At 47.6% G+C, this 10,348-nt stretch overlaps 1 pseudogene; it reads right to left on the reverse strand.

Moving 5' to 3' along the window:
* Nucleotides 1-1,161: 1,161 nt before the first annotated feature.
* LOC131637810 (uncharacterized) lies at nucleotides 1,162-9,609 on the reverse strand (annotated as a pseudogene).
* Between the last annotated feature and the right edge of the window lie 739 nt (nucleotides 9,610-10,348).

Genomic DNA, 10,348 nt, shown 5'->3' on the forward strand with positions numbered 1-10,348 from the left:
TGTTTGCTTAATCTGATACTTCCCGAGCTTTTCTTTTGCCTGTGCGGAGTCCTTAGTGCTTCATTTCTTCGGTCCCGAGCAAATTTAAGCTAGAAAAGCGTAGCTCTCATGATTTATTCGGACCATTGCTCTATTTTTTAGTCGTATCAGCTTTGATTTGACTTTCCTTGTCCGTCGAGTCAGTAGTCGATCTAGTAAGATTCTTGTATGATAAGTAGCCCATTCTCTTAGGCTTCCCTTCAGGCCTAGTAGTAATTCTTCTTTCTACTCCATCAAGATGGTCAGTGCCACTGTCTTTCTTGATTCATGTAGGATGGGTTGGTTAAGGCGAAGCAGGTTATCAAGAATCCATTCAATTAGATGCTGGTTCATTGGCCTTGCCCCTTTCCACTCCTTCACCTCTTTAACTGGGGGACAGGCAGTTGAACTCAAAGCTGCTGGAACGAGAGTTTAAGAAAGAGGCGGAACATCGCTCTCCGTGGCAGCAAAGGGAAAACGAGATATTGATTCAGTCGGAGATAGACTTTCGATGAGCTCCAGTAGATGCACAATGAGATTCACCCTGTATTTACGGTGTTAGTGCTCTATATCAAATCATTCTGTTTCGGAGTACCTCTTGACTGTAAGATGTCTAACAATGCCTTCATCTTTGCAGAACTTATTGAAATCACAGAACTCCAACTTGGATGTACTCTGACCAGAAAGAAGACCTCTATTGCTCAACATTGTCAGGCCTTTCTAACTCATGTGTCCCAGCCTCATGTGCCATAATCTGGTTTCATCTGAATCTGACATGGAGGAAGATACAGCAGCTGTGCCTGTAACGGTAGACCCTTGCAACACATACAATCTACCAATCTGATGAGCCTTCATCACAATTAGAGCACCCTTCACAACCTTCAAAACACCATCACCTAAAATAAAACAAATTTACAACCACCAAGAGAGATCTAAAGTGGTCAAAGAGATAAGATTCTTTGACATGTCTGGAACATGCCGCACCTCAGTTCTCACCACACCGTCGTGCATTTTGACCGAACCAATACCAACTACATTGCAGGGGTGATCATTGCCCATCAACACAACTCCACTGTCAACCGATAGGATTGGAACGTCATGGCAATTCGTTCTTGACTTTATACTAAGGTAAGTCGAAATTCGGTTGTTTTTTTTAATTTTATATAGAAGAAAAATCCATCCGCTCTTCTTCTTCCTTTGAATAAGGAAAGTGACTTGGAATCTTTCTCTCTCTCTCTTTGTCTCATTGCTATCAATCAACGGTTCGAAAGCCAAGGAAAGAAAGTGGAAAATTAGGGTTGTGACTGGACACCACATCGGTGAGGATTGCGCTATGCCACCTGTCCGTCCTTACCTGGGTGGGAGTACTGCAAAGCTAACGGTAGGTCAGACAGGTCTGGGATCATCTTTCGGCTGGAACAACCTTTATTATGGGCATGATCAGCTAAAGATCACTGTCATCTCACGAATTGGATTCGAACCAATATCAAAGACTTTACTTTATTAGATCGTGAGTCTATCTGTCGTCCTCCTCATTCTATTCAAGTCCTTTTAGTAACAATCCATTCCCCGAATACCAAAAATGGAGATGAAAAATATTAGTCGACCTTATGTCGGGAGTTAACCTGGTGATAGCCTAACTCCCTTAGTTAGTCAATGAAGTTGTTCCAAATGGAACAGCGAGCGGTGCCAAAGTAGCGATTGAGCACACGGAAATGCTCAAGACGCTCATCGATGTCGTGCTCCCAGTCGTCATGGAGAGCCACCTCGAGCGCACGCTTCACATCCTTTGGTTCCTCGATAATGATCCCCTTCCTTCTTCTGCAAGATAATGTGGGCTCTGTCTATCATGGCTGTTTTTACAGGCCATATTGATAGCATCAATGGCCCTATATAAATGGTCATCCTCAGGTTCCGGCATCCTCTGCTGTGCCACCCAGTGTTATGCGCCGGCTGAACAGCCGACTGCTGGTTGGAAGTGGGCAGGTCCCCTCGGTTCAGGGCTGAAGAGACCTCCTGGTCGAACGCTGTTGGATTTACATTTTATTTTGATGGTCCGGCTTCTCCTCCCTCCCAGGGGGTTATATGTGAAGGCCCCACTTCGTCATTCAAAAAATTCCGGAGAAAGTAACAATCAGACGAAGTAAAAGGCCAAGAAGACGAACTAATGGAGGGAGACGTTTTGGATTGCTGAGGTGAGGGTCCTGGTTTATGAGGTGCTTGATCACCAGGATGCTCAGGAAGCTGGTGATTTGGTTCTTGTTGGATTTCGGGGAACTGCTCCCTTTCCTCCGGGGGAGGCAAGGGAGGAGAGTGAGGGAAAAGAGTAAGAATCGTCTGATAAATCAGATCTATTCCCGTCGGCACAATCAGTAATGACTATGATGGGAATTCCGAAGAAAGAAAAAGAGGAATAAGAAAGCAAGAAAAAGGGACAACTTTCGTGTAGTTTGTGAGCGCTTCCTCTTTAGGTTGATAGATCTATAATTGGGGAGGGGCTCTTGGCTTTCTATACGTTGTTGTTTCCTGACCACGAGATGTTATGTTTGCTAACAAACTAATTGGTAGTAGGCTGATCTACTTTCCTCTTCTGATTGATACCTTATCCTCGGGGTCTTACTTGGCCTTTCATCCATCCTCCGATTCTCCATTGCTCTGATCGAGGTACCCGACCTCTACTCTTTATTCTTGACTAACTATGGTATGGCTCCTACTTTTCACTAAGGCAAGCCCTACCGACGCCCTGAATCAAACCTCTCACCCCGGACTCTGCCAGTCTCCTAGTAGTTGCAGCAGGAAGCCATAAAAGAGGCAATCCCATAGATATGGGAAAAAGGTAAGACCGGATACCGGTCACAGGGACAGGGGAGGGAGTGAACCCAGGTTTTTTATTCCGCTATCACAGTGAAGCAGATGAAAGAAAGTCTTTCCCCGAAGCAATCATGTTCCGGCTTTTAGTGATAGGGCGGGCGGGCTTCCGAGCGAACAGGAAAGGAGCAAATCCTGCTTCCTTCGTAGCCGTCAGTAGTCGGATGATGATAAAATAATCGATTTATTTGTGTTAAGCAAATGAGTGGAACACAATAGGAATCCTATTTTAACAGAGTCCAACACTTCACAATGAAAGAAGAATTGAGCAACGCAACGAAGTCCAACGATAGAGAGCGGACAGATGAGCTAGATGCCGATAAGGTGACGGAGGGTTTTTTTCCTCCCTCTAGGATGCTTGGTTGGAGTTGGGAGTTCGGAAAGAGTGACTCGCATTAGACTTTCCATTTTCATCCCCTTCAAATCAGTGCCCAAATCTATCCTGCTCCCTCTCAGCTGAACCCGACTCAACTGTGCCAAAAAAGACCTCCTCATCCCTCCATGTCTTCAATATCAGTTACCACAAACTGTTCCATAATAAAGTAAGTATCCCGTTCTGCACTGCTATCTTCAGCTCACCAACTGTAGCATACGGTTCCACCATTATAAACACGCCGGGTGTCAATTCCCTCGTCAACTCATTTTCTAACTCCGCATCACTCTTAAAATGAATCTTAAAAGTAGATGTAGTGGATAAGCTCTCCGTGTTGGGGTAGGATTGGATCCTTTAGGAGAGAGACATAAGGTATTAAGAAATGGAAGAAGGTCTTTGACGATCCAGTATTAGCTAGCGGACTCATACCTTGATGACTCCCTAGTGGCCAGGGAAGCGTTAGCTTCACCCTTGGAACGTATCATCTACTCTCTAACGCTCTCTCTTCGGAAAAGCAGCTTCACTCCGCTCTTCTCTCTAGCGAGAGAGCATCTCTCTCTGTCAGGCGATTTCCTAAGGGGATAATCTAGGTTTCAGAGTTCATCAGTCCAAAGAAAGACTCCTGCGCCATCCATTCTTCCAGTATGAACCTGTTTCATAGCATACATCGTAGAAGACGGAACTCCTTGATTACCTTCTCAACAACCCTTCTTCTCTGGTGGAGTGACCAGTTGACTTTCCTTATCGACTTTCATCAGCGCACTAGCTTATTGCTAGACTTTGACCCTCGAACTAGCTGCTTTGACTTGCTATCTAAGAGACTAGCCTGGAGAGATAGGAAAGACGCTCTGCTCTAAAGGGATACTAAAAAAAAGGCAAGTCGATGCCCGGATTGACAACTTGATGTCGCAAGATCGGTTGTTAAAAGACTAAAGCCCACCTTCAAGCTAAAAGTATAGTCGTATTTATTACTGATTCTTTCTTCTTCCGCCATACCCAAGAGTCATTCACTCCCTCAAGAGATTTGAGAAGAGTCACTAAGATAAGAGTTGTTATAGGATTTAACGAAAATAGGTTTATAGTAAGTGTGCCGCTAATTGGCATATCTCTTTGTTGTAGAGACCTTCCTTGCCCTGCTTAGGGCTATGTGATAGCACCCAAAGGGACCTATTCTATTTGAACAAGACCACATAAACTATAGTCATACGGTCAACCGAACCAAAGCCAAAGCTAAATCCTCTGCCCTTCGCTCCTTCCCCGGCTCCACTCCAGAGCAATGCCACGACCCGGTCGAGAGCCTTCCATGCGGATTCCTTCAAAGAGAAAGATAGTGTGTATTCCCGGCATCAATGCTCAAACTTCCCGGTCCGGGAACAAGAGCAATTCTTGGTCCCACCAAACCATGCCATGAACAGTACAACAAGAGCAGGGGATATTGAAACTAAGACTCATTCCGTCTATTGCTCTACCTTCCTCCTACAGATTTAATTGCATCGTTTATTCCTATTCCGGCAAAACTAGCTGCTGACTCAACCTCCCCTCGGGTCTACGCCCTCGATGTTTTAACATCGGCGATTGAAAGAGAGTAGGAGCGCATTCTCTCCATCTCAGTTGGAAAGTCTATCGCTCTCAGCAGCAGTTCCTTGGTCATACCCTCGGTGATGACTAGCAGTCCTTCCTGATTGAGTTCTCACCCTCTATTGATAGATCAAGAGTTCCGGCCCGGCTATGATTCCATCAACAAACCCGATTCGGTATAAAAGCTTAGCTTCTATTACAATAAAATATTTTTAAAATAGCTATCCTAAAGCTTGACAGGTCTCCCCAACTAAGTTTTTAACTCGAAAACCGAAAGCATAAGGATGAGCCTTGGGCCCCCTTTCCCAAGAACAGAAGGAGCGTTTAGATACTGTACCTTTAGGTGCGTGCAGGAGCAAGGACGAAAGGAGAACAAGTCGCAGGAGAAGCGTTGAAGAAGCAGTAGTTTAAGCCATTGATCCTGCAGCTTAGCTTCTAAAAAAAAAAGAAGCACCAGCAGACAGAGGTAGATACAGAGCCATAGGCAAACCTTCATGATCGATAGCCTTTTATGAAAACGACCCTCGTGCTCGAGAGGCGGATCCAAAGGCAGTCGCTTACCTAGGAGCATACTTCGGTGTAGCATAGCGGCATACCCCTTTGACCTAGGTGGAAAAGAGATCTATTGAAACCCACCATAAGTCTCTGGGGAGGCAGCTGCGGATACTTCTTTACCATAAGCAAAAGCGGCTACTGAGGCGAAGGCAAATAAGGTTCCGTTCCATGGAAGGAAAAAGAAATGTAAATAAAAATAAGAAAAGGTCTGATCAAATATTTTGCTTTCTTGTTGTCTTGAATTGTTATAGAACGGCTATTTATATAAGGTATAGTTGGTAGGATGAAGTGGGATGTGAAGCCTTAGTGGATATAGCAAGTGTGCCGGGGATGCGGCTCGGGCGTAGTAGGTCTGGACGCCTAGCATGAAACAGCCTTCTCTGGTAGCGGCACTATACCTTAGTATAGTCTCTCTCTAGCTTCCAGTCTATATAAAAAAACTTAGTTAGCAGAGGTCAGTCTGTCTGGCGTTCCCTCGCGTAAAGGGCTACTTTGGCATCGGCTCTCTCTCGTTAGGTAATTACCGAGGCGAAAGCAGCTCTCTCGGAAGTCAGTTTCCCCGCCATCTTAGTGGGACTAGTCTAATAAACTTTCACTTCAACTGCCCGACTCTAACAAGTAAGCAAGTAAACTACCAAGACTCGGATTTTTTTTGTGGTAACGCCCTTCTAGAATTACGTTTAACGTCCGTCCCTTTATTACTTTCCCGATCAGCGCCTCGGGTCGGTAGCCGGGCTCCGGGACATTACTACCACGGCTACTATCGACCCGAGCCCTAAGAAGGAAAAGAACGGACTAAAGCGAGGAGTTCATTGGCCATACATAGTGAAGGGGGATGGGGGTCAACCTCTTTCATGACCCATGGCCCCAGTGTGTAACTTGGTTAGCATTTCTAGAACAAATTGAGTAGGGTTGGTTTTTCGATAGGGAAACAGGGGAGTTAGTTGGCTGTAGTTGAGACACGTTTTTCAGGTGGACGATATGGATTTATTCGAGATGGTTAACCACTTTTTTCACCGTTAGAGGGAGGTCATTCAGAACCCGCAGGCTCCAGTCCAGAACCGGTGGAAGTTCCCCACGCCGATCCCCCTGAGGGACTTCGAAGTGCTATTCATTGATTCTTGAGCAAGTTCGGGAATATTGTGAGAAGGGGAAAGGGCGGCTTTCCGTTCACTTTCCGGAAATGGAAGAAATCTATTCCAGTGTCGCAGAGAACATTATGTCTCGCGATCTGAAAATATCTGCGGAGATTTATATTGAAACCCTCCGCGGATGGGTGGAGGAGATAAAGGAGAACCCTAATCCCCTAAAATCCCTCATTAGGGAACACCTGTAAGATGAGTCTGCCGCTTTCTTTCATAACAGAGCCGGCGGCTGGCATAGAAGTCTCTCGCACGCAAGGAGATGCATTTCTGGTACAGGTAGTACTGGACAAGCTCTTAGGGAATAATATCTTTCTTATTTCTTCCTTTTTTCCCATGACGACTAGGAACGGGCAAATAAAAAATTTCACTTCGAATTTCGGACCTCAACATCCTGCTGCTCATGGTGTTTCACGATCAGTATTGGAAATGAACGGAGAAGTGGTGGAACGTGCGGAACCACATATTGGATCACTCCAGTGCGGCACGAAGCCGCTGACGCCGAGTCGGCTCCTATGCCGCTAGCTATGCCCTGCTTGGTCCCCCGGCACGGTGGAGGTCCCGTAGCGCGTCACGAGCACCGGGCTAAGGGGCGGTTGAGCAACTCAAGCGAACCGCCCTACCTTACTACAACATAAGGACAGAAGGGAGAAGGTTGTGAAGGTGGCCTCGTTATCCACACCTCCGGTCAGATGAATGGAGGACCGACCGACCCGGGTTTTCATGAGCGTTGGCGGGTCCTGGAGTGCCTGTCAAGGGCGCTAGCGCATACCCCGGGGTGATCATCACCACCTGCACCTCACATCTCGGCACAGCGGAACGTGTAACCCGCCTGCTGTCTCATTCAACTACATTTGTTCCTGTAATCCATAGCCTAACAGAACGCAGCAGCGAGGGACAACCCGCCCATACAGCCAGCGGGGAGGATGGCACTACTGGCAAAGACCGTCCGGCGAAAACGCCGCAGGCGCGAAGCGTGGTAGGCCTGTGCCGGGGGAGCATAGCATAGGTAGGAAAGGGAGCCAGGACGGTGGAAGAGCCAGGGGGGCCGGGTCATTTGACGGAAATGGAAGGCTTTTCCCTTATTAGAGAAGGCCCTCTGAAGTCAAGGGGAAGTGCATTAATTCTTGGAAAAAGAGGGAGCAAGCCTATCAAACAAAAAAAATGAATGAAAGTAAATTCAATGAATAGATAGAGTCAACGGTACGACAGACAGCGCAGCCTACACGCGAATTAGCTTCCGAGGTCGAGCAGTCTCAATTTCACTACAGGATTTGCGAATGAATGCTGGGCTGGGCCACCTCGAATGGCGTGAGCCGCATGCGGGGAGACCCGCACGTACGGTTTTTAGGGGGATCTGGTCGAAAGACCGGCCGGCGCCCACCCGACTAGAGGGACTGAGAAATTAATAGAGTACAAAACTTATCTTCAAGCTTTACCTTATTCTGATCGTTTAGAGGGCGATCGCGGAGTCACTGAATGGAGTCCTCCGTTTCTTTCGGAGGTGCTGACCCGCAGCGAGGCAGAGATGACTAAGTGACATATTGAATATGGCGACGACAACAGCATGTCGTAGAAGGAGATAACAGGTGGAGCCAACGATCCGCTAAGACTAACGTATCTACAACTCCATCCCCGAGCGGCAGTCAAACGGAGGCGTGAATGCAAGATGCCAGCGGAATGATCGGCCGGACAGAGGCTAGGGCTGCTTCCTTCCCACCGCGTCCTTCCTTGTGTGTCGGAGATATAAAGCGAGTGCACCGGAAAATAACAGGAACTGGGTCGATCTATTCTATGGCGAAGCATCCGAAGCATAACTGCACACTCACACGATCTTTGCCGATAGATAGGAGCATTCGGTGGAACCGGTGAACTACACTTGCTTCTGGATAGATGTGTGGGACAGAGGGCTCGTGGTACCAGCTGCCCACCTTTCCTCCTCTGCTTTGAGAACCGTGTGAACAGAGAGTGGGCAGAAGGGAAGGAGGTCCTCATACGGAGTCGCACACTTACTTGAGCAGTGCGGAAGACTGGGGAATGGGTTGAGTAAACTCCCCAGGGGCCGGGAAAATAACAGACGAAGCTTTACTTAGATAGGGCTTTGATTGGTTTTTTTTTCTTAGTGATTGGAAAGGAGGGCGCCTGGGTATGTTACAAAAAGGGAAGGCAGAGGTAGTACTTCGAATGGCGAAACGAAGGGCTAAATAGCGCCAGTGATTCTCTGAGCCGGTCTGGATTTTCAACGCCTCGGGAAACTGGTCGAGATAGATGACAGCACCCTTTTCCTCTCTTCCTTACCGGGAGGGCAATCTTATCTTATGGCCTTCACCTCCCGCCCGGCCCGGAAATAGAACCCAGCCCCCCCCTCTGATCCATTCATTTCTGCAAGCAGGGGGGATCCTGAGCTAAGCCTCCCGTCTATTGCATAACCTCAAAAAGCTATAAGCAAAGTACCAAAGGTGCGCTCCGCCCGGTGACTCAGAAAGAAATGGGTTTGCGCTTTGAAGTGATGAGGTCGCAAAGAGGGAAGTAGGGCTCCTATTGAAAGGCTTTCCCTCCCTAAAAAGGCGACCAGCTTTCAATACTGTTACGTTACGCTGCCATTTTTCCAATATCATTGAATAGCATGGCCTGCCTGGGGCTAAGGTCACTCAAGTGGGAGAGCCGTGTTATGGGTGACCTTATTGCACGGTTCAGAGAGCACTTGTGTATGTGATGCAAGTGAACGTGTACGAAAAAGCTGTATCTAGGGTGAGTTCTTCGTTCCGTCGTCGACCCTATCTATGTTTCTACGATGGCCCAAGAACACGCTCATTCTTCAGCCGTAGAGAGACTTTTGAATTGCGAGGTACCATTACGAGCTCAATATATACGAGTGTTATTCCGTGAAATAACTCGAATTTCAAATCATTCACTTGCTTTAACTACTCATGCTATGGATGTGGGAGCATCAACTCCGTCCCTGTGGGCTTTTGAGGAGCGGGAGAAATTGTTGGAATTCTATGAAAGAGTCTCGGGAGCCAGGATGCATGCCAGTTTCATACGACCAGGTGGAGTGGCACAAGATCTGCCTCTTGGCTTATGTCGAGATATTGATTCCTTCACACAACAATTTGCTTCTCGTATCGACGAATTAGAAGAGATGTCAACCGGCAACCGTATCTGGAAACAACGATTAGTGGATATTGGTACTGTCACTGCACAGCAAGCAAAGGATTGGGGATTCAGTGGTGTAATGTTAAGAGGTCGTGCGACATGAAGACATTGATAGCAATATGGGGGGAGTTCCCATCAGGCAACAACGGTTCTGCCTGACCCTACTTAAGCATGCATATTCTGTCAGTGAAGACTTGGTGTGAAGCCTTGGAGCTTACGTTAGAAGAGCAAAAGGCCCGGGGCTAGGGTGAGCTGAGGGGGGACAGCGTAAGTGAGCGAATGTGTGTAAGCCCAGTCAAACATGACTGTTCTAGGCGGGGCGGGCCACCCACCTTCGAATGGTGTTGGTCCTACGGACCGTGAATGGATTCGCCTCTGGCCTCGGGGCACGTCGGAACCGCATGAGTTCACCGGGGTGGAGCACAGTCCGCCAAAATCGGCATAGGTTAGGTGCTATTGATGGAACATGGTAAGCCTATCTTTCTCCATATGGAAGTGCTGCGGGCACATAGAGATGTGGGTAGAGGAAGTCTCAAAAAGCGAAGGCCGAGCTGTAGGTCACGTGACCTGCACCGAGTTGGTGGCTGACTGGGCTTTTTCCTTGATCAAAGCAGATCAGCTCGCCGCCTTCTTGTTATCAAAAAGTAGGTCGAATCGG

Source organism: Vicia villosa, unplaced genomic scaffold, assembly GCF_029867415.1.
Source record: "Vicia villosa cultivar HV-30 ecotype Madison, WI unplaced genomic scaffold, Vvil1.0 ctg.002086F_1_1, whole genome shotgun sequence".
In the NCBI taxonomy this organism is placed as follows: Eukaryota; Viridiplantae; Streptophyta; class Magnoliopsida; order Fabales; family Fabaceae; genus Vicia; species Vicia villosa.